This window comes from Topomyia yanbarensis, chromosome 3 (assembly GCF_030247195.1).
Source record: "Topomyia yanbarensis strain Yona2022 chromosome 3, ASM3024719v1, whole genome shotgun sequence".
In the NCBI taxonomy this organism is placed as follows: domain Eukaryota; kingdom Metazoa; phylum Arthropoda; class Insecta; order Diptera; family Culicidae; genus Topomyia; species Topomyia yanbarensis.
Window position 1 is genome coordinate 394,662,218 of NC_080672.1, and position 25,297 is coordinate 394,687,514.

At 37.9% G+C, this 25,297-nt stretch overlaps 1 protein-coding gene across 6 annotated transcripts in view; it reads right to left on the reverse strand.

Moving 5' to 3' along the window:
• LOC131690809 (septin-7) overlaps positions 1-24,635 on the reverse strand; it is a 118,446-nt gene extending 93,811 nt beyond the window's left edge. For 4 of the 6 annotated variants that reach the window (XM_058976843.1, XM_058976840.1, XM_058976841.1 and 1 more), the window contains exon 1: positions 24,468-24,635. The gene's annotated coding sequence lies outside the window, so the exon portion shown is untranslated. Of the gene's footprint in view, positions 1-11,483; positions 11,613-24,467 lie in introns of those variants that run through there. The other 2 variants (XM_058976844.1, XM_058976845.1) reach the window with 2 other exon arrangements.
• Positions 24,636-25,297: the final 662 nt, after the last annotated feature.

Consider the following 25,297-nt stretch of genomic DNA (forward strand, 5'->3'; position numbering starts at 1 on the left):
AGTCTAAAAACTTCCCGAACATATGTCACTCGATTTGGCATGGAATTGCTCTTTATCCGCGCCTGTAACAATAAACGCCAAAAGCGCACAGTAAAAAACAAAACAATTTGTTTCCGATGGCAACATACATAGATAAAAGGAAACAATTACAGAAAACCGTTATTCTTATTTATGTTACGAGTATTGGTTGGAACGAGATGAGTGTTATTCAAACTAAACCTGTGTTTCGTCTGCTGCGAGTAAGCACAGTCGCAATTGTTTTTAGGTGCTACACAATTCATCCTTCTGTCCATGAAGTGGAACGATGTGGTGTGGTTTAGTTCTACTGAGACCACCTGTATTCAGTTTCATCATGTAAGAAATGGTATACAGATTACGCTCAGTTGTATATTGAAAACAGGAGCAGTTTAATTTCACAGATTTTCATTTAACGAATATTAGTAGCTTCGATTACCACAGTTCTCGTTTTATTTTGTCGGTAATACGTTCAAGATAAGATTACACGGTCTGCTATCATTTTCTAGCTACAACTCCCAATTTATGTCATGTTGAATTGGATTCCATTACAAATTTTACGTGAAGGTTTTTTTTAAACGACGGTTAATAACAGGTTTACGTTCGCATTAGTGGCATCCCAATCACAATGAAATAACAGAATGCTAGGTTCGTAACAAATTATGATGATAATTTTAAAATGGGTTATATCGCACTGTTCCAGAAATGTGTTTACAACCAAAATCGGCAGCAATCATTTGGGGCAGCTCAGACGTCAATCCAGAAGAATTTAAATTGATCAAATATTTAAACAACACGTATCTACATAAGATCACTGCAGACATCGCTCAACATGTGTATGATATGAGCGGAAATACGTGTTGCATCTAACTCTCTGCTCCGACATTATTGCGCAACAGTTAACTAATTAGCAGTCTTCCCAAACAAATATCAAACACCACGTTTTCTATAATTTTTAACGTAAGTTATATTGTGTGCAATCGTCAGCGTCATACACTACGAATTATGCAGTTTAGTTAAAATGGTGGAAAAGTTGAAAAACGAATGATAGTTTCATTTACATCGTCCTGACTGTTTTGCTATTGTCTATCTGTTTTTGCTAGTGATAATGACCACTCACAGAAAAGAAATGCACTACGACCTTAGTCTCACAGGCATAAGGTCACTAGGTGAGGTGAGATGACAGTGAGAATAGGACCCCTGAATGCACTTCGTTTGCTCACGAGAAATACTTCATTTTAATTCTACAGTGGACGTGCCTTATACACAACTGTTTAACGTTTCCATCTCTTTCGGTCTTCCCCCTTCCCATAAATCGTGACACAATGAATGAATGGTCTTTGTTTTCGTCTGTTCGAGCCCTGACCAGGGAGGGTTTTTAGTGTCAGTTGAATCATCGAAACAGAGGGTGGAAATTCCGCAATGGGAGTGTAGTTTTTTCTAAAGACACTCTTACCACCCGCGAGATTCACACACAGCCACAACAAGTCTCGTAAAAAAGCTTTAACTTTTAACGACACCGGTTGTGACCCATCAAGTTCATTAGGTAACACCGACACAACCCGGTAGAGGTAATTCAATAGAAGCTAGCTTAAGATAAAATTGTTTACTCTTTCGTTTATCCCACAAAAAAAACCAAACAAACAACCCCAAACTATTTCGAGTAGCGTCTATTTACTCGTTCGGGCTGGCTGAAAAAGAACTAAAAATCTACCAACATCGTGCAATAATAATAGTTTACATTGTTTTTATTACATTTTCGAGAACGAAAACGAGCTCCTCGCAAGATCAGTCCCATTCCCATATGGAACCTTCCTCGGCATTAAACATTCATGCACCGAGCTCAGCTTGGGTGGAAATTTCTCCAGTTATGCCACGTACAGAACCATTTGTATGCTTCTCGAACCAGCAGCAAGACCTCTGACAGTCGTTCAGAGCTAATGGCTTATGAATGGAAGAAATTTAAAACTCGTCGGATGAAGGCGAATAAGCTTCTCAAAAAAAAATACACAGTAAGGCATTCGGTTGCGTGGGTGTAGTGTAGCGGTAAGATTGGGGAAAGGTGTCACATAAACGAAAATAAGATTATGGTTCAGCAGCTCGGTCCCGTAGAAGGAGCTTAATACATACGCGTGAAATCGTCCCATTGACCGCTGCTGGCAGGAAATCCAAGCTGAAAGTTTGTATGTCTGGCTGGCTTTATTCGGTGCTATTTGAATATGCCAAACATGGACAAGCTATCTGATTTGACAAAGTGACAATACCAGAACCTTGCGCTTTCTGGTCATAGTCGAGCTCAGTGTTTACTTTTTTGGCCTTCTTCCGGTTTACTCAAACTTCCACTTTGATTGACAATCTATCGGGTCAGGTAGTATTCCTTACCTGATGGGTGTTCTTTTAGACACCGATGGAACGAACGGGGTTGGACGAGTGACAGACATAAAAAACTAAATAGTTTTGGAAAGCCGAGACCGGGCAGGCTTCAACGACTGCGACAATATGGGCGTTGAGTAAGGCGACCGTTTGAGTTTGACTGATAAGAAGGTTACAAGTCATCACACAAATGCCACCTCGATAAGACTTGCGGTACTTTTGTCCAAGTGAATGGGAATTGCACTCGTTGGACGTTGGATGCCCGAGTAAAATTGAACAATAAAATTACAGCAAATCGAAATCACATTTTGATGTCAGTATTTAACTGAAATCTTAGTTTGCCTTCAGGTTACGGTTATGATACAGATTTTATTTCTCTTTTGCCTTTCTATGAGGATTTATTTTGTTTATATTTTCTCGGTAAAACATCAAATTGAATTCTATTTTGTTATCAACATGAAATTGATTCATCTCATTGAATTTTCAATTTTCTCTCAAAACCGTTAAACCGACCACAACGATAACGACCTGAAAAATTATTATCGGCACCACCGCAACGTAAAGTTAAGTTTTCAATTTGATATCAGACTTTGATCGGGGTGCTTATTTGCATTGCTTCATATTCGCTTTCGCTTGAACGATGTTGACTTTGGTAAAGTATCGAAGCCTTGCTAAAAGCGTTGCAAATAAAAGCATATGGGCTTGTCATGTATAATGTGTAGTCTTTTGATCCTAACTTGCTAGAGTTATGGATGAAAGCTTTGGTATGAACAAGCTGAGAAGACATTAAAAAGATAACTGTCCATCAACGATTGAACGACACGAACCGGAGAAATGATTTTTGAACATAAATTGATCGACAATCAAATATATTTCCTTGAACCGCCGCGTGCGATACTTGACGGTTTGTTTGAGAAAGAGCAATTAGCATACATATGGTCAATGCAGCAAATCATTTAAAATTTACACAATTTGCGAGGAGACATGTTTTTGATCTAACTCTCTGCTCCGACATAATTACACGCCAATTGACTAATTAGTTCACAACAACAAGCTCCAACCTTCGCTATCTAATCGCAAAAAAAATCTGCTCAATTCGATATCGTCCCAATCGTAATCCAAAATCTGCAAGCTAGGAACTCTGTGAAAATGACTAGGTTTACGACTATTCTTCGATTATTATATTCCTAAGGCGATTAGATAAGGTCGAGATACGAGAGCGGTATACGCATTTTTGTTTTGGGTTGCGCGTTCTTCTACCTTTATGGAGTGCGGAGAAATACAGACCACCGAACAAACTCTTTAAAGGAGGGCACTCTGTTTGACGCCTCGAAAAATGGTCATATCTTGGATTTTTTTTGTCGTGGATAATGACTTACCTTTCAATATAGGGGCCCTTTTTCAAAATTTATGAAATAAAATCGTTTATATCTTTTGTTGTACTGCATAGAATTAATCAATTTTTTCGCCATTTTCGCGAAAACATGTTCAGAAATGTACCATAAAAAATTTAATTATATATAACATGTAATAATAACAAAAATATTGTGTTTTGTAAAATCTTTCGAAAACTACTCGGAAATGAAAATTTTCAGCTCATCTCGGCCAGAGCCGTCAACATGGTGCACCAACCGAACAGTAATATGAAGGAAAGTTGTAAATATAGGTCTACTACGGATTCGTTCCTATTTTCATTCGTATTTGGCTGCTTAGGGCGAACGGAGCGCTGTACAATACCGAGAAGGAAATATTTGTGCTAAAGAACTATAGTGGATGAATCAGTTTGTGTCGTTACGTGGCTATCGTTTTTTTCATTTTCGATGGAAGGTAGCAAACATACGAAAAATCCTATTTTAAACCATTTGAGCGAAGCACGTTCGTGATTGGTTCCTGCTAGTTTCATGTACCGAGCCGCAAATGTTAAACAGAAAGACTTGTGAACTAACCATGTCAGATTTCTGGAGACTGCATGTCAGCACCGGGAGAGAAGGTGCTTATTCAAATCTCACACCCGAAGAATAACCACCCTAAAGAATTAAATTTAAAAATATTTTCCTTCGCCAATTATTGTTTTTATTTTCGATGGGTGGAAAGAAGCATACATATTGGGAAAACCTTTCGTTCACTATTATTGATTTGATTCGCGTTGTACTGAACGAACAAAAGTTTGCGCAGATACTATTTCGTAACTAGTTCAGTGAATTACTGAAAATAAAGGAAACAATGGATTTAGTTATAGCAGACATTATCTGCGCCATGATTAGTCCGTACAATTCAATCCACTCGCGTGGTCAGAGCCAGACTCGTTTTCGTTCGAGGTTCCATCTCTTTGACGATGGAAGTAAACTGTTTTGGTTCGACGGCGGGCCTCTTTAGCTTCGAACGTACAGTGAACCGAGTACAAAACCATGGATCGTATGCGAGTGCGGCATCATTCGTGCGTTACACTCGTGCTACACCATACATACGTTTGATATGTCTGGACACGGTAAGGAGGAAAAATAAAAAGAAAACCAAAATTCCGCTCGGTTCGTGTCAGTCTCCAGTTTCCTGTCGACCGAATCCACCGTTTGCTGAGAAAGAGCAACTACGCGGATCGTATCGGTTCCGGAGCACCCGTCTACCTGGCAGCAGTGATGGAATATATTACCGCCAAAGTATTGGAGCTGGCAGGAACAAAATGCTAGTTACTGACGAGGAGAATCCGAAACACTAAAAAAAACTTACTTTATGTAAGGCATGTGCCCTCATGCACAAAGAAATTGGTCTTGTCCAAAATTTTTCCCACTTGGGAATTTTGCATAATTCCAGGCGTTTGGTACTTATACCAAAAGACAGTTTCGGTTCATATTCCTCGTCGGCAAACCGAACCTCTGTGCTTACTATCGAGACATCACTCGGTATAAGCCAGTGGTTTAGTGTTCACGCAAGACGTGTGACTTTTTGGAATTTAGCGTCTAACTAGTGTTAATTTGGGTACTAGTTCAGATACATAGCCTAACTGGACACCTAGATGGTGCTAGTTACTGACGAGGAGAATCCGAAACACTAAAACAAAAAAAACATACTTTATGTAAGGCATGTGCCCTCATGCACAAAGAAATTGGTCTTGTCCAAAATTTTTCCCACTTGGGAATTTTGCAGAAAAAATTGCTCTTCAGCGTGAACATTGTCCAGAGATCCGACAAATAGATCGAAAGTTACAGCGCTTCGTCTACCAAGAGCATTTCTTTATGGTATTTATGGTAGCTTTGAATTTTAAACTCGATTCTCTTGAATTGTCGTTTTTCCAAAAATGGTTATATATATATATATATATATATATATATATATATATATATATATATATATATATATATATATATATATATATATATATATATATATATATATATATATATATATATATATATATATATATATATATATATATATATATATATATATATATATATATATATATATATATATATATATATATATATATATATATATATATATATATATATATATATATATAAGCCAATGTTTGTATGTATATGAATTATGTTCTCCCAAACGGCTTAACCGATTGCCGTCAAAATTTATACAAAGTATGCATTTATTCTGGAGCGTGTTTGTGAGCTATTGGTTGGGGTTTATTTGCCCGCCAGATGGCGCTTCGGAACAAATTGTGTTTTTCTCCTATTTCGTAGAAAGTCGCAGCAACGCACGATGGGTATTAGCTAGTGCTTTATGTAAATTCAAACTTTGACATTTTTCGCACAAAAACGTATGTAACCCCTTAAACAGCCATAAATTCCTCGCGCGTATTTGCTATAACACACACAGATTTCAATCTATCAGCAACAATTTTCGAAAAGCTGACAGCGATGAAAATACAGTGTAAATAATACGCTCTAAACCACCTCTACCCAAATTTTCAAGAGAAAATACCCAATAGGTCGTTTACTACAGCGTTTTTTTTTTCCGTGATGCAATTTGCTGTATGACACTCTTTAATAGCGTTATTCACGAAATCAACGAAATGCCTTGATTTTTCTTATGAGAATGCACAATATGTGTAGCTTCTCGATGATCCACATAAAACCGAATAAAAAACTTTTTCTCCCTATTATTTTGAAGAAAAAAGAGTGCATTTTACAGTAAAGTGAGATTTTTCAGTTTTGATGAAGCCATTTTCCGAAACTAGAACTTGTTTCCATTTTGTTTGGTTCATTGAGTAACTACAAGTCTAAGCTTTACAAATCTTATTGAATTTCCTGTGTCAGACAATTTTGTCAAAAGTTATTGCGTTCGCAGCGGCGTTCCTGGACGTGGAAACGGTTGGACGTCTACCCTTGAAACGCTTGTGTGTGTGTGTGGCTCTGTGCGACTGAAAACATTTTTTTTCGTGCACAATGAACAAATCTTGACATTACACAGAAGATCCACTGTTGCCTTGCCTTCAAAATCGAAAAACAAAATAACTTTCGGTTTGAGCACTTACACCAGACGCCCCCTTAAATAGGAGCCTCAAGCTTTCTAAAACTCTCACTTTTTATTTTTAATTTTAAATCATTTAATATTTTTATGAAGAATCTTATGCAAATTTGAGAAAAATAAGAAACGTTTCGATCCCGAATCAATTGACATAGTTTTTTTTTGCCTTATGGCATCACTCTGAAAACCTTGAACCTAATCCCAGTCCGAAGGACCGAGCGTCATACACGACTCAGTTCATCGAGATCGGTAAATGTGTGTGTATGTATGTCTGTATGTGACACAAAAGTCACTGAGAAACAGCTTTGGCTGGACCGATTTGTACAAAGCTTGTCTCAAATGAAAGGTACAACCTTCCCATCGGCTGCCGTTGATTTTTTTTGTCGATCGGAGCTCCAGTTCCGGAGTTACGAGTTGAAGAGTGCGGACACACGGTAATTTCGCATATAAATTGGTAGGGGAAGATGGGGTAAAACGCACCCCCTAATGAAATATGACCATAACTCAGCTGTAGAACATCAATTGGGAGAATTTAAATAATGATATCGTTTAGCCAACATTTTCCTCTGTAATCGCAATCAGAATGCTTTGCAAAATATTCAAAAACGCGAAAATAATTCAATTCTTCAAAATCATTAAAAATTACCTTTTGAAAAATAAGCGGGGCAAAACGCACCTTTGCGGGGATAAAATGCACCACAACAACGGGGCAGAATGCACCGCAACAACGGGGCATAATGCTCGGCGCACAAGCATGTAGTTTTGTTTTCTGACGAGATTTCACAAAAGTGTGCCATAAAATAGCCTTCGGTTATGCAATTAGTAGGTTCTCAGAACGATTTTTCTTTTTTCGATTAAAAAACCAGCAAAATCAAAGAAGAGGGCATTTTGCCCCCGATGGAGCAGCGATATAAATTTAGCAAAAAGTGAACTATTTAGTAGATTTTTCATATATAGTGCCACAGAATAATGAGCTACAGTATAAATAGAACTGGAATGCACTGATATAATAGTAAAACAGCATTTATAAGAGCTGAAAATCTCTATTGCACGAGCCACAATAATCACATGAGAAGAGCACGTTATTGTTTGTTTATTCCTCGAGCTGCTATTGATGCACGATTATCAGACTTTGACAGTGTATGTTTATTTTGGTGGACTTCCGACTGGTGTTACCCTTTTCTAGAAATTTTCAGCTGTTTTCGTAATAAGCAATGGGTGCATTTTGCCCCGGCGGTGCGTTTTACCCCATCTTCCCCTACCACTACTTCTACCCAATTTTTCAAGAGAAAATACCCAATAGGTCGTTTACCACAGCGTTTTTTTCCGTGATGCAATTTGATGTGGGACACTCTTTAATAGCGTTATTCACGAAAACGCGTGTTTCAAATTGTCGATCGGAGTTCCAGTTCCGGAGTTACGAGTTGAAGAGTGCGGATACACGGTAATTTCGTATATAAATTAATACCACGATGATATCAAAGTGATGTAAAACTTATCAAAATGGTTGCAAACTTACTTAGATTTGCTAATAATGAATAACTAAAGTCGATTCCATATAAGCAGGAACTGAAAAATGTTCAAAGATTTAATAATGTAATTTGTATTAAAAAAAATCGAATTCGTAATTTTAATGCCAAAAGCCTTTAAAATGCAAAAAACGTCAAATTTTTTTCTTGTTGGGTACATATTCCACTGCGACCAGTGTTTTGATCTTTTGTGGCAGGCCCCTTTATGCCACATCACTATTAATCTGAGTGACTTCCTGTTGCTGACTATAGGCATTGTTGTCCCAGTAAGGTATTATAGAACCTTTAAAGTTCTCAGTGACCCTGCTTCAGTTTACGCCGCAGAACTAGCTGCTATTCGGTATACCCTTGGAGTCATTGACACATTACCCGCAGACCATTACTTCATCGTCTCGGATAGTCTGAGTTCTATTGACGCTATTCGCTCGATGAAACATGGAAAGCACTCCTCGTATTTTTTGGGGAAAATACGGGAGCTACTGAGTGCTTTATCTGACAAATCTTTCCAGATTACCTTGATGTGGGTCCCTTCTCATTGCTCCATTCCGGGCAATGAGAAGGCGGACTCCTTAGTCAAGGTGGGTGCCCTTGAAGGTGATGTTTTTGAAAGACTACTTTGCTTCCATGAATTTTTCAGTACTATTCATCAGAGAACCCTTGAAAGTTGGCAAACATCGTGGAGCAGTGGGGAGCTAGGAAGGTGGCTACATTCGATAATCCCTAAGGTATCGACGAAACCTTGGTTCAAGGGGATGGATGTGGGTCGTGACTTCATTCGTGTGATGTCCCGACTCATGGCAAACCATTACACGCTGGATGCACATCTCCGGCGTGTTGGGCTCGCGGATAGTGGTATCTGCGCTTGTGGCAGTGGCTATCACGACATCGAGCACATTATCTGGGCGTGCACCGAGTACAGTTCCTCTAGGTCTCGGCTAATGGATACCCTGCGAGCCCGAGGAAGACCAATCAACGTCCCGGTTCGAGATGTGCTGGCAAGCCGCGATGTCCTCTATATGTCCCTTATATACACCTTACTAAAAACCATCAATATACAAATCTAACCGCCCCTTCTTATTTTCCTTATCATTCTCAGAACCCTCTGCTATCTGTATCAAAGCATCTCTATCGAATGAGCCAACAAACACGGGACCTACAGCACGAACATGACATGCTTAACTCGAACTGTAGCCGATCCACATCTGTACCGTACTACGAAATCGTCTGGAGATACCACTGCCATCTTGAGGAGGACCACCCGGCATCACAGTACATGATTCTTCTTGATGAAGACCACCCGAGTTTGTAATCCATCCGTTGATCTCCCGATGCCTGAAACTGAAATAATTTTCTCTCCCTGCCATCTTTGTCTACCCTCCCTCCCCTGACTCTTATACTACACCCCTACCCCCGCCAAATATCTTCCCGAAGCATTTAACTCTTCCTGTCTCTTCTAGTTTTAACTATTATATTATATAATCTCGTTGAAAGTGTCCAACTCTACTACCCACTAAAAATAACTCTAATTACGAATCTTTACAAAATTTAATCATGCCATCTAGTCTAGTCTCTTTTAAGATAGTCGTAAAAATTGTCCCCATTAGTTAACATTATTTGCTCCAATAATCTCACTGATAAAAATGTCAAACCATATTGCCATAAAAACTAAATGACCCTCCCCCCCCCCCCTCCTAATCTTACGAAAATCATATTACCCCCTTGTGTAGATACATAAGATAGCTATAAAATCTCATTAGTTTCATTCAAAAAAAAACATCAATATGTAATCCCCTAGTTTTAAGTAATTTAAAATGTAAAACAAAACCAAATTGCCACAGTTAAGCTAACGCAAACGTGCCTTATCAAATAAACGAATTAAATAAAAAAAAACCTATAAAGTTTATTACCTTACTTGGTGCAACCGTCCATACATCTAAGGGTTGTATTATCCCCTTATCGAAGAAGATACTCCTTTTGTGGAATGTCGTAATATCTTTGAAAAAATGTTTTTTTGCCAAAATTGTGTTGGACTTAGTCGATTTAGCACAATTTTGCCTTTCTCATACAGAAAGATTTGGCCAATCTATCTATCTATCTATATATATATAAAAGTCAAAGTTTGCATGTATATGATTTATAGACTCCCAAACGGCTTAACCGATTTCCGTAAAAATTTGCACACAGTAGGTATTTGGTGTGGGGCGTGTTTGTGTGCTATTAGTTGGAAATTATCTGCCCGCCAGATGGCGCTTTGGAACAAATTGTGTTTTCCTCCTATTTCGCAGAGCGTCGCAGCAACGCGCGATGGGTATTAGCTAGTACTCTGATAATTGTCAACCTTATCGCTGCCAAATTTTGTTTTTGACTTAGATTGGTTTTCTTAACTTTAACATTGGCGTCATCTTTGATCATTTTAACTTCTTAACTTTATACATATCGTTACAAATCCCAAACTCAAATCTAATTTACGAAGTGGGATTTCTACAAAGAGGTCTTGGCGACTAGTTTCTACAGGTACTTACATAAGCTTTATTAGCAGGGTCATTATTCCTTCGGGAATGAAGAATACAGAGTGTTTAAATACTATTTTAAGTTATGATTATGTGCTCATTTTCCATTTCCCTACTCTATTCTTTCACTTCCCTTTTCGTTCCAATCAGGAAAGTGATGAGACAACATGGCAAGGCATAAATCTCCGAATAACATTATCTCTGGGTCCGGTAGGTAGGCTTGGCTAATTTGGTTTGAATTCGGAGCAGACATTCCTTGTGGGGCTGGAGCGATTCATACAAGTGCCTACTCCAAATAACTTTTTGTTTGCTGGACAGGATCAGATTAATGAACACCCCGTTCTTCATTTACCGGTTTAGCCCTGTACTACTCATGAATTGGTTCGATTTCAAGATCGCAATTCTATTCTCCAGTCTCCAATTAAGGTCTGCATACTACCATTCGCCCACAGAGCGAATGTTTCAAATTCTTCATCGTAAACTATCGACGGAATTAATGAACCGCATCAATCCAACTGTTGAATTCGCAAATAGCAAAAGATAATAGCGTTCTATTCCTCCGTTTCTTACTCACTTCAATTGACCTTGGAAAGCGTACGCACCGAACAAGTTCCTCTTGCGGTAGATTGTACTCATCGCGATCACAACTACCACCAGCTAAAACCAAAACATACCGCAATGGGATGCGGAGAGAAGGGGATGTAAAAATTTAACGTTCATAATAATTACACGCCAAAAAGCACTGTTTGAATCGAGGAACGCGTTGAGCAAAACTGCCCCTGGAATGGTAATCCCCTGCGGAACGGCTGGCTGTTTTTTTTGCTGTATTTGGGTTTGCTCTTCATCATTGTATAATCAATACTAAATGGAATAACAGGACCGTGCTTGTACACACAACTACAGCGTAGCGTAGAGCCCACTCTACAAGAATGGAAGGCAGCCAGGCGCAACCCCGAGCAGGCACGCAAAGCGTTCTCCCTTCCCGGCCAAAAGATGTTGATTATTGCATTAACGAAAACCACTTCTTTGCCACACTTCTTGTATTGAGAGGGGTGACTCTTGAAGGCAGACTCCCACCCCTTCCTTTTCAATATATTATCGTTGTTGTTTGTTACGAAACTCGACACACAAGATAGCACACGGTGGTGTATCTTTTGGCACCTGAGGTACCAATCGAACAATATTAGCTGGCTAGGTGTTGGGGAAAGGCTCGCTATCGGTGACAATCAGCGAAGTTTGCGTGAAAGAGAAACCGAAATATGTATAGGTTTAATTAATCACTCATTTCGTACCCCTTTAGCACTGATAGCAAGCGTGTGTAGAGCGTAATCGGTACCGTTAAAAGGGGTGGCGTTGATCGCCGCAGGAGTAACATAAAAATTGACCATACTTGATACTACGGGCAGGGATGAATGAACCGTCCTGCCAAAGAAAGTTCACTCTACGGTTGCATCATAGGCCATGAATGGACCCATCGCGGTACGCGAGATGTTTCGTTTTTTTCCTTTTTTGAAAATTACGTGATTCGATTCGGTTGCAAAGTAAAGTTTAAGGCGAAACTTTCACATGAATCCAATCAAAATTCAGCAAACTAGCCCCCCCCCCAGCGGATAGGAGGCCGCCACAATTAGCACAACAATCGTCGCTGTGTTTTGTAGCCACACTGACTGACCTGCTGCTAGTGATTGTGAATAGCATGAGTTATTTTGTGAGTTTTAAAAGCGTGAAAAGCGAAACCTACAGACACGGTTGTACAACAGCGGTGGTTCGGATTTAATTGGCTAGATCTAGTGCAAACACACCTTTCTCCGGTGCACCGTAAAGACGATGGGAAACCGCAGGAAAATCAGACAGCCCCTTTTTTGAGTTACGAGTAGAAGAAGTGCGGTTTGAAAATTATGGTTTGCGGAGGGGGTATCATTTTGGCTTTTCCTCTGTCGCGGCACGGTACTCGGTGGATGATGCGAATTTGTGAGGACAGATTGTGGTATAGGAATATTGTTGCAATACTGATAGTTTGTGCTAGTGATTGTACCATAAGTAAACATTAAGGTTGCACAGAGAATGCGCAAAATTCGCAAACGAAAAAAGCAGTTTTTTTCCACACCGTACGTCAGATCTTTATAAAAATCAATCAGCGTGTGTAGAATGTTGTTACAGTACTGCTGATTGATTTTTATGAAGATCTGACATACGGTGTGGAAAAAAACTGCTTTTTTCGTTTGCGAATTTTGCGCATTCTCTGTGCAACCTTAATATTACGTTATTTCCGAGGACAGTGCGGGTATTGTATTTATTAGGTCTTTAACCACATGAGTCGTCCTCCTAGTACATAAATAAAGTGCAACATTTGGGAATGTTTTCAGAACACATTACCGTTTAAAAGACATTAATCAGGGACAATTTTAGTTTTGCAAATGATACGGGATTAGTCTCATAAATTAGCGTGGCACACTATTTCCGTGCATAATCGATCCATAGATTGAGTTGAAAACTGTATCAAGACATTTGCTGAATTCCAAGGAAGCAGTATAGTAACCACTCTGAAGGGAGAAAGTAGAGTAAAGAGTAGACGCCTCCTTATTGATCTTAAGGTTGGACAGAGAACGGGCAAAAATCGAAAACGAAAACAGCAGTTTTTTCCACACCGTGTGTTAGATCTTCATGAAAATCAATCAGCTTCTGTAGAATGTTGTTACAGTACTGCTGTAACAAACACCGGACGCCTGTCTACCCTCCGGTGTTTGCGGGAAAATAATATATGTTTAACTAGGAAATTTGCATATACTTAATGCATACGCCCAACAACAATCTGGGAGGGAAGAGGTGTTAGATGCAACTCTCTGCTCTGACGGTATAACACATGAATGGCAATCTGGCTCATACCCAACGAGCTCGAACCGTCGTTTTTAGATCATAAACATATCGTCTTTGATCATTTAAATATCTCTCTAGATATCATTAATCACTTTTTTGAAGAGTCTTCCGTTTTAATTCATCTATGTTATATAAAAAATATCTACCTTGATCATCTTGATCTTGATTGAGTAAAGACGAAGAGGATTGTTTGAAAATTTCTAAGCTCTCAGTTACATCAATTTCCATAGTTTTTTTCAATATACATAGTGAAATTAAAACGGAAGACTCTTTAAAAAAGTGTTAAGCATAATATTCCACTAAGTCGCTCAAAAACAGTTGTTTTTAAAGTGTCTCTCTAGATATCGTCACATATCGTAATCCCTAATCTACGAACTGGGACCTCTACGAAGGTTTCGTGGATATTTTCCAACGATTGAATCTCCAAGTGACTTGAATCGTGGATACCAAGAGACTTGTCCGCTTCGAATAGTGCTTGATGGAATACCGAACATGTTCAATTCAAAAAGGTTTGTAGAAGAGCTTGAAATCGCAGACGCAGGGAGGGGACGGAGTCATTCAATTTGACTCGCAAAGCACACAGAAATACCCTTCGACCCCTGAGCGAAGTGATTGGGAAAGCCTCTGCACAAATGTCTCAAGCAACAACGAGACTAGTAGATTACATTTCGAAATATAAAGACTTTCATGTAAGTTAGATAAGAACTATTAACCCTTTGCGACGCAGTGGGACGTATACGACCCACCTACTTCTCATAAGTTTTTATTGAATTTCTGATCAGCGTTGACATATAAGTACGAATTCTTGCTTTTAATCAATTCTTCTTCTCTTATATGCCGTAAACCGGGGTGACTTTAATCATCGGGGTGACTTTGATCACTCGAAACTTTTTTTGTAGATCGCTTATTAAACCAGAATAGTCTACCGAATTATTTAAATTTTAAATGATTTTTTCTCTAGACATATAAAATATTGATTTGTTATACTTTTTGAACATATGGTTCGGTTTTTGGGTACAAAAACTACAAAAAACCTAAATTTGACTTTACCTTATTTTTATGAAGCTTCGTAGTGTCTATTTTTTTTATTTTCCTTTAGATTGGGATGGGCCAAATTTAGTTTTAACAGTTTGTTTATTTTAAATGTATTTTTGTGAAACTAGTTGGCAATTATTTCAAATCATTTTAAGCTAAAATTCGTAACATTTTTTTATTGTTCAATATTCAAACGTGTTAAAATGGATGAAACTTTGTGTACATAGATAAAGCAATGAACTAAACCAAATTTAACAATTTTAAAGGTTTTCAGAATCTTTTATTCTAGTTGGACACAAATTATACGAATTATGGTTACTCGAATTTTAAAGTACATTGCAATACTTTGTATATAATACCAATTAACATCTATTTAACAATGAGTATCGTTCCAGAATTAGTTTAAACAAACATTTGAATGAAAAATATTGACATCAAAAACTTAATGTGGGTGAGCATGCAGGTTATCAAAGTCACCCCGGAATACGAAAACGGACTTCAACTTGAAATCATTTTTGGAAAAATAGCTGTAAGCGGACAATTTTAGATAAAATCATCCAATCTTGTTCTCCATACATCAGTACATGGTTTAAAAATATTAAACTTGAAAAAAAATTGTTGCGTCTAAAGATATGTAATAATTACTTTGAAAAGTGATCAATGTCACCCCGGTTTACGGTAATTGTGGCAAAAAGTACCCACTGTTTAATAATTTTTTTTTGAAGCAGTAAAATGACTTAGACATGTGCGCTATTCTGCAAAATATTTATTAAGGTTTCATCTACAAAATAAAAATTCTCGAGTGTAAGGTTTCAAAAATGGCGGCTCTCTCGGAACAAGATTTTTCGAATCTGCGGGCATTCTCGTTTTTGAACCACTCAACCAGTCAACTTCGGGTTTTGCCCGCCTAAAAGAGGACAACATTGTCGGGCGCTGTAACCAACAAAATCGCAATATTTTGATCATTAACGATTTTTTACATAAAATGTTCATTATTTGTGTTTCGAATTCATCTCGTCAGTAACTAGAACCATCTGGGTGTCTAGTTAGACGATGTATCTAAACTAGTACCCAAATTAGCACTAGCAGTTAGACACAAATTTTTCTTACAGCCGGCCAAAGTGGAAAAATCATGCGAAAAAAACGATACTTTATTTTCAAGTGGTCGCCATTTTGTTTCTATATCGATTTTTTCATGTTTTTTAGATTGAGCCACCTCTACGGAATGTTATCTTCAAGATCGTTTTGGTTTGCTGCTTGTAGACGACGAATTGCCCGTTTTCAAAACACATTTTGCTGGAGCCGCCATTTTTGACACTGTACACTCGAAAATTTTTATTTTATAGATGAAACCTTAATAAACATTTTGCAGCATAGGGCACATGTCTAAGTAACTTTACTTCTGCGAAAAAAAATTATCAAACATTAGGTAATTTTTGCACAATTATGTAAGAGAACCCCCTTAACCTTCGGCACTCGCGTGAATGGCTCCCCAAATGAGCAGCCGCTGGTGCTGAAGGAAGATTTCGCTAGAGTTTGGGAAGGTGTTGCACAAAATACAACGGTGCGAGTGCCGTAGGGTTAAGGATGTAAGGAGTACAACTAGCGCAACTAATTATGTGAATTAGTTAAAAGCAATTAAAACTCGAAAATCTAGTTTTTTTTTACAATAAACCGAACTAAAAGTTCTAGCGATCTAAAATTTTTTTGCAAGTATCTCAAACATTGAAGTAAATAATAGTTTTTTTTGCAGAATTTTTCGAAAAAAAAATCAAAATATGCTAAAATGGAGTCTATTATTATGTTGGTTTATAAAGGATTCAGAGGCAGGGATTAAACTTCTCAACAAGCATAAAAATATATTGTGTGGGTTTTATGATCGCTGAGTACGATTCTGATAACAGAATTTGAAAATTTAAAATGTGTGGATCCGCAATATTGAATTTTACATTTTAGTCGTCAGATTCAGAATCAGTGACCACGAAAACTCCGTTGTAAGACGTTTTAGGTCAATATAAAAAACCGATTTAATCCACCTAGCAGTGAGATGAGACATTTCTTACACATTTCACTATTGGATTAGTTTGCAGAACTCACGAGAAGTAGGCATCCAACTAGAGGTGGGATGAAAACAGTTTCTAGTGTTGCACGAATAAAATCTCGAATGAACTGAATAAATTATAGAAATCAACAAAACGACCGAAATAAAAAAGTGAAGCAAGAAATGAAGCAATAGGTTTTTAAATTCATAAAATGAGTAGAAAAATTAATCGAAATCAAAACTATAATATACACGAATCAAATTAAATTAGGTTATTACATAAAAATTAAGATTATATTTAGAAATAGTTATAAGATTAGTAGAATAAATTGACTCATACTAACAAATCGAATGAAATAAAACGAATGACTGAACATGAAATGCATAAAATTAAAAATATGAATCAAATGAATAAAATGAATCAAATGAATCGAATGAATCAAATGAATTAAATGAATTAAATCAATCAAATGAATCAAATGAATCAAATGAATCAAATGAATCAAATGAATCACATGAATCAAATTAATCAAATGAATTAAATGAATCAAATTTATTTAATTCGTCCAGTGAATACAATGAATCAAATTATGAAATGAATCAAATGAATAAAGGTAAATAAAGTTAACAAAATGAATAAAGTTAAAAATAAATGAAATGCATAAATAAAACAAACGAATCAAATAAACAAAATGAGCTGAAATGATAAAATGAATAAAAAGAAGAAAATGAGCAGAATTAAATGCATTGAATGGTAAAAGGTTATAAATTAATATAAAGAAATAAATTGAATCAAATAAATTATTTGGATGAAATGATTAAAACTGAAAAAGTATTCAGATTATTAAAATGATTAAACTGAAAAAAATGAATAAACTGGAAAAAATTAATAAAATGCATACAATGAAAACAATGAATGATATGAGTAAAATGCAAAAAAAAGAATAAACTGATCAGAGTGAATCCAAAGAATGAAACGAATGAAATAAGTAAAATGAACGCAGATGAACAAAACGAATAAAAAGATGCGGAATGAAATAATTAATTAAAATGGTCATATATTTGAAGCCAAAAACATTTTTGAATTAAGAAAATGAATAAACCGGATTGTACGAATTTGAGAACCATTGCATCAGAAAGTTTTGAAATGTTTTTGAAAATCCCATCTTCTGAGAAAAGGCTAATAAATATGCAATGGACTTTCTAGGGCTTCCATCTTTTTTTGGTTTTATTCTTTTTGATTTCATGACGAATTCGAAGTTTACTTTTTGGCCACATATTCCCGACAAAAAGATTTATGTACAGAATAGAATTTACTGGTCCATGTGACCTTGTCTCATTTTACTATATTCAATTGCGCGTTAAAATACGCGCAATTGAATATAGTAAAATGAGACAAGGTCACATGTGCTTTCAAGCCCCTTAAACAGAGAACGACAGGGAGAATGCGATTCGTGAATGAGACAGGTAGACATTTCAAAGTTTTTATTTGCATTGAAGTAAATAGTGTGAAATGTCTAGGCTATGTCGATAGCATAAAAGCCGTGCATTCAGTTGATTGCAATGCAGTCTCTTTCCATTCATCCTTATAGCTTTCATATTGTTTCGTTCGGAATTCTCGTGCAGGAAATATGGATAAATAGTCCTATACAGACCAATACTGTGAAAAAGAAATGGTTCAAACTACTCAGTATATCCAAATATGGACGACGATAAGTTAGAAGACACATCCCCCATCGAGAGTGGGTACTTTGGGAGACTTCTTTTCCTGGATCTAATTTGTGGATATTTTTGGTCTTTGATCCGTTATTTTTCATGAAAGTTCGTACCAATACAACGAATGTGCAGCTGATACAACTCATGGTTCATTCGCCTGCGCAACGTTCCGTCTTCCATCTGCACGCCACCATAGATGGTACGCAACACCTTTCGTTCGAAAACTCCAAAGGCGCGTTGGTCCTCCACGAGCATAGTCCAGGTCTCGTGGCCGTAGAGGACCACCGATCTATATTGTTATGATATATTGATTCTTACATTCTTATCATAAATAATTTAAGTAGTAATTTTTGCGCCATAACCAGTATAACCTAAATCTTGCAAAAGAGCTAAATTTTCGCTAGATTTTTGGGCTTCAAACATACAGTTGCTTTCGGTGACGCCACAAGTATAATGATATTAGAAATCTTTTATCTCACTACTAGGTGAATTACTTGTTGACCTGTGTATTGATATACCATCCAACAATTACCTCATGATTGATCGCAATGCCTAATCCAAGGAATAAATACTAGAACTCACTGTTTCTTTATCAACACATTATTTTGTCTTTGAAGTGAACTTATATATTGATTTTTGAGAAATAGTTCATTTATTATAAAGGTAATTCACAAAATGTTCTCAACATCGAATTCCTTGAATCACGTAGATGTGTTTTCATATCCCGATATTCAAAATCGGTTTAGTTTTGCCCCTAAAACACTAGTAAAGCAATACTCTGTATGAAACAATCTCATTTTTAATTAGTGGAAATTGGTAAGCGAGGACTAAAAATACAAAATGTATAATATCTCCGCCGTTCGTGCACGGATTTAGACAATCTATAGCTTGATAGAAAGGTAATTTTACAAGCTTTCTATTTATGTGCGGTTTGTGGGACTATATTGTACTGTTCGAAAGTTATTTGCAAAAAAACCTGCTGTATTTTGACAAAAACCCCCATATCTCAGAAAGTAAACAACATATCGAAAATCAAAGATAATAGTGTCAAATGGCAACGTTAGGCCTTTCATTTGAAACTAATTTCATTAAGATCGGTTCAGCCATTGCTGAGATAATTACATGAAATTTTGTACATACATACATACACACATACACACACACACACATACAGACATTGTCTCAATTTGTCGAGCTGAGTCGATTGGTATATGAGACTCGGCCCTCCGGGCCTCGGAAACAGTTTTCAAAGTTTGAGCGAATCCTAAACATTTCTTTTGTAAGAAATGTAAAACATGAAATTTAGTCAAGCACAGTCGTCATATTAGAGCCGCCATTTTGATAAGGAGAAACAATTTCCACCATTGCAATTTTAAGAATGAAACAGTGTTATACGTTGCGCTAGCTGGTTGGCTTTTAAAGTATTAGTAAATAAGGTTATGTGAAGCTAAAACTTTGCGCATTACCGAAGTGAAGGAACTGATGCGGTATAAAGCTGCTGAGGATGAGCCGTCGGAAGCGGAGGCCCCTTGCAAGCAAACCCGTTATCTATTCGTATACCCGGTTTACTCGAACATAAGGGATTGATTCCTTCTTTCAAACATGAGTAGTTCTTTGGATCTGTATTGCAAACAACGGAAACTTGTGATCTTTTTGTCTGCCCGTTTTACTCAAACACATAGGGGTTGATTCCTTCTTTCAAACTTTCTTTGAATCTGTATTAAAATCAAAATGAATGCACAAATTGACAAAGGATTTGATGGGATTTTGGAGCATTTCTCCTTCTTTTGTATTGGAAATGCTTCGTACCAAAACTCACAATCCGCCTGATTGCACAGTTTATTCAAACAGACGACACTAACTACTTTCGAAAGTATTGTCATGCGATACTCTGGTGATTTTACCATTTGTCAGGCCAGAGAAATCACGATTATTAATAGATACATATTTTGAAACCTACAGTGGTTACAATTATTAGATCCTTCAATTTAGTTTAACGTCTCTCACGGGCTGTTTTGAACGCGACAAAACTAGGTTGTTTCCACAAGGCCAGAAGCAGGCGATAGCGCCAGCAACCAGCACAATTTTCTTTCCCGAAGTGGTGTGCTGTGGAACGATGAAACTTCTTATGCGGTTTAGTTGGCCTCTTCGCAGATATCGTTGGATATATTCTGACTGATTTCCCAAATATCCTTGTCGCATAAAACAAAGGATTCGGTGTTGATAGGTTGTATCAAGTTCAGGTCCAAGTAGTGAATTACGCACCGTGTCGGTAGATTCTCTTTGATGCATGTTGTAAACAAACCGAACGGACGCTTTGAATCAACGGTTAAACTGTTTCTACTGATAGACCCGGATAGTACACGACATCACAGTAGATCAGAAAAGGAACAATAACGGTTTGAACAAGTATCAAGTAGTGATGCAGACCCAGATTTACAACTTTTCCCGCTCTCTGCATGGTTTCAGAGTAGAAAACTATTTCAGAATTCGGGGTTACCGAGCCTATTTTACAGAAAATTATGGCCCAGGTATTTTTCGGTTTCGGGAACAAAGCATTTTGTTTGACCCAGCTCTCGATAATGTTCAGGTCAGAATTTTTAGCCACCATAAGCATATCTACATGCTCTCCTAATCCAGATATGTTTATTTGCAGGTCATCAGCATAAAGTTTATGCTGAAACTTCAGATCTTATGGTAGGCTGTTTACATACAAGCTGAACAGAAGGACACTCAGGCATGATCCCTGAGATGTTTACCCCGGTTTTACAATATGAGTTGAATGAAACTCTTCGCGAAGTCTGTTCTGAAGTTTGCAATGATTGACGCAGTTGAATGAAAACGAAAAATCAACCAGAGTCATTAAAGTGCACTGGTCTCCTTCGGACTTGTAGATATTATGAGTGACTTTAACGAGGGCTGTAGTCTGCGGTGTCTTTTGCGGTATCTGAATTAATTCTTTGCAAGAAGCGAATGATTCGAATTTGCTGCATATTCAATGATCTGAGTTAACTTCTATTCAAATATTTTTGAGATGACAGGTAAGACAGAGATTCGACTAGTCTTTGGGTTGGGTTGAATTTGATATTTTTGGAATCTACCCCTGTGGCTTTCGATTGTATCTCTGCAATCTTTATGGAGACTTCTTGGTTGTTGGTGTATTGAAAGTTGAATCGATTTTTGCCAGGTACCTTGATCCTATCTATTTCGCCGGCCAAATCTCTGATGTAGATGGCCCGTTCGATTTCAGTCGTGATCTATGGCGATTTCTTATTCTTGAGTCTTGAGTTTTACAAAGGTTTGCCGATCCATTAGGTTTTATAGCTCAGAAGTAACGCGCTCAACTTTTAGATTGATGTCTACGATTTCGGCCACATTTTCAAAATTTCTGCTCTGAAAATCTGCTTGGAGTCTGGTGGTGTTTGCGACATGGAAATCTCTGTGATTCATCGGGATGCAGGCCTTCTGATTCTTACGTCGGAGATGAGCGCAACTATTTCGTGAGAAGAAATGCATGTCTTAGGTGGTCGATTTGTAGGTGGGAGTAGTTGGTTGGCATGTAGTGGTTTTTGTACGGAATTGTTAGCATTTAGGTTTAGTTTTTTTTCTGTAGATTCTGCGTAGGCAGACTCGTCGATGCTGAGATCGCATCGGCAATTCTAGAAGATGGTTAGTGCCTTCAATTGAAGGGTATTTCTGCTTAGGAAGGCGCACTGCGACTCTGTCATTTCGGACGTACACCGATTCTGTTTCATTCTTAAAGTCAGACTGTGGATCCGGAAGCTATTACCAGATAATATTTCATTGGCTGTGAAGCGGTATTATAGTTCAAGTTTCATACTTTAGTTTCTTTGTGCTCCTCGAAGTATTTTCGCAGGACGTCCGATTTAGTGCTGACGCTATCGAATGCAACCAGGATGTTCAACGTGATAGCCCGGACGATCCTTTTGGAAGGCGAAAGCACGTGGTTACGAAAAAACACTCCGGTTTTAATCGCCTCCAGGTTAACCTCAACGTTGTCGACCGATTTGTAACGCACCGTCCCCGGTAGAAAAATGTTGACACTAGTGGACTGTCGCTTTATTCATCATCATGTTATCTACAGGGTGTTGAACAAGATTAACCAGGGGCACAAAAGTACAAAGGCGTATATGTTTCTATACACGGACTAACTTGAAAATGGTAACTAAGTTATATTGCTTAATAGTTGAATTATGATTTCAGTAACTAGCACCAACTTAGGATCAGCTTATTAGTGCCGGATTCTGATGAAACCCGATTTTACTCCTCCCAATTTGTCTGCCTTAGATATTTGACCCGATTTTGTTAGCTTCGTATAAAAATACGTTTGACGGACTCTAGCACATGAACGAAACCGAGTAATCTTTCGTTGAGCATATTTTTCTTATCTTAAGGATGCAATATTTAAATAAAATCAAGTGCAGCCTTTGATAGATTGTATACGACATATTCTAACGCTAGTAGCTATCCGCTACATGGGTTAATTACTTTTCAAGGCTAATCTTTGGTTGAACCATGTCATAATGTTACATACTTAAAACGTTGTGTTAAGGGTGATGAGCATATTAAGATTGTTATTCAAATCTGAGCGCCAACAGATTTGGAACAGATTCTGGCGACTTCTAGCCAAAAAGTTACAAATCCGGTTGTGTACCAAGAATAGAGTCCAACTATTTTCAATCATATTACTCAGTCAACTGCAGTCATCTTTACAATCTATGTATAACAGAGACAACTGTGATCCGTACATCCGAGTCAAGTTTTCAGTACAAATGTGAAACAAAAGAACAGAAAAAACCTCGTAACCTTGATTTTTTTCCTTCCCAAACATCACAAACTTGGCACAGCAGCAGCAGCAGCAGCAACATGCAATTTAAGGGTGTTGGCCGTTCTGGATATATGTGCTTCAATGCGATACTAGTCATCACTCGTCGTACCTACTTCACAAGCTACAGAACAAGCGACTCGCGAACATAATTGCGACTCTCGAGGTACACTTCAATTCAGAAAGTAATCCTATAATGGAATAGTGACTAGCATTGCCTGTGGAATATACACGTCCTACATGGCAGATGCTTTCTCCTTCGATTCCCAGCTTTCCCCCTGCTGGCCTTGTTCCGTCGTCGTGCGTTCGCTTGGTTGGCGTAATTGAGTCACACTCTGCTCGCACCAACACAGTTGAACACAAGGCAACCCTCGCTTCTTCCTTTAGCCTTTTGTACTATTTGTCGCTTAATTCTCTATGTTTACGGTGCCATACCCTATTCCGGAATGATCTCCTTTTAAGTGTAAATGTGAATGGATAGCATAAAGAGTATCCCCGAACAAAATGATTCGACTGGTCCTCGCCGAAATGGCTTCGCACGACGGCGGTATCCTTGACATTTTCCAGGGCAGTTATCCTTGATAATATCTGCGCATCGACAGGTAATTGAGCATAGACAAATAAATCGGTGCGGTAGCCTCATAAATGCAACTTTTTAATGGATTGATCAATCAAATTGATTGCGTCTAGTTCGACTCATCAAGGAACAGCCAAGGTTCGTATGTCAACTGCTGCCAAACGGCACGAACACATCCGCAAAAAAAATTGGCTGGAAGAGCCGATGAGTTGAGCATAGAAATATAGCAGGCAGCATACAGTCACCACCGCCGCCGCCGCTGATCGACATGAACTGGATACTGGACGACGACTCCTGCACACACAACCAAGAGGAAAAAGAGTCCTCCTTTCGGCGACCGAAAAGAAAAATCCATCTGCACTTTTCAACTGCCTTTTCCAGAACGAAACCGAACTTTTCAATGGGAAATTCACACGCAACACACTGCTGCATCATTGCACTGCACTTTGTTCTTTTTTTCACCCACCGAAATGCACCAAATAATCCGGAAGAACTCAAAACAAGTCACTTTTTCACGACCGACGGCGACGACGACTCCTTCTTCTTAGGTTGTACTTGGATGTGTATGAAACGCAGAGCCAGCGACACGAGCACACTATACCGTTCGTAATGTAATTCACGACTAGACTGGAGCGCGGTGCTGGAGACAGCCCGAGGATTTGCTGTGTGGTCGCGTTTGTGTACAATATGCTTGCGCTCTTTTAGCTGGAGCGGTTGCAGTGATGCTAGTTGGAGGTTTTTTCTATGCTTAAATAAATTACGGAAAAGATGCGATAGCTAAACTTTGGATTTCGCCAAGGATTTTGTCATAATAAACATATTGTGTAAACCTTAATGTAAATGCATTTGAAAATTTCTACTAATCTTTATTAATTTCTACTCAATCGAAGAAAGCACCACGAGAGTTTTTCAAAATTTTCAATTATAAGTGGATCCATAACTGTGCATTGAATTCGTAAACGAGAGGAGAGATCCCAGAATCGATATTTTAAAGGAAGAACTCCCGTAAGTACTTCCAGACTCATCGTATACGCAGAAATTTATTTATGCATCGCGATAGCATGCAGCGGAACGGAAACACAAGCACCCATATTCCACTAACTGAGAGTATCGTTGTTGGATGCCATCTTATCAGGTCTCTTGGATGAGCACCCCACCAGGATCCGGTTGTTTTTCAGAGAAATGCTATCCTTTGTTGGCACTTAGTTATCAGTTATACACAATATGGCATTCTCATGTACCTATAAAATCGAACCAAATTCCGAGATATTTGAAGGTCATGGCTTGGGCTATCGT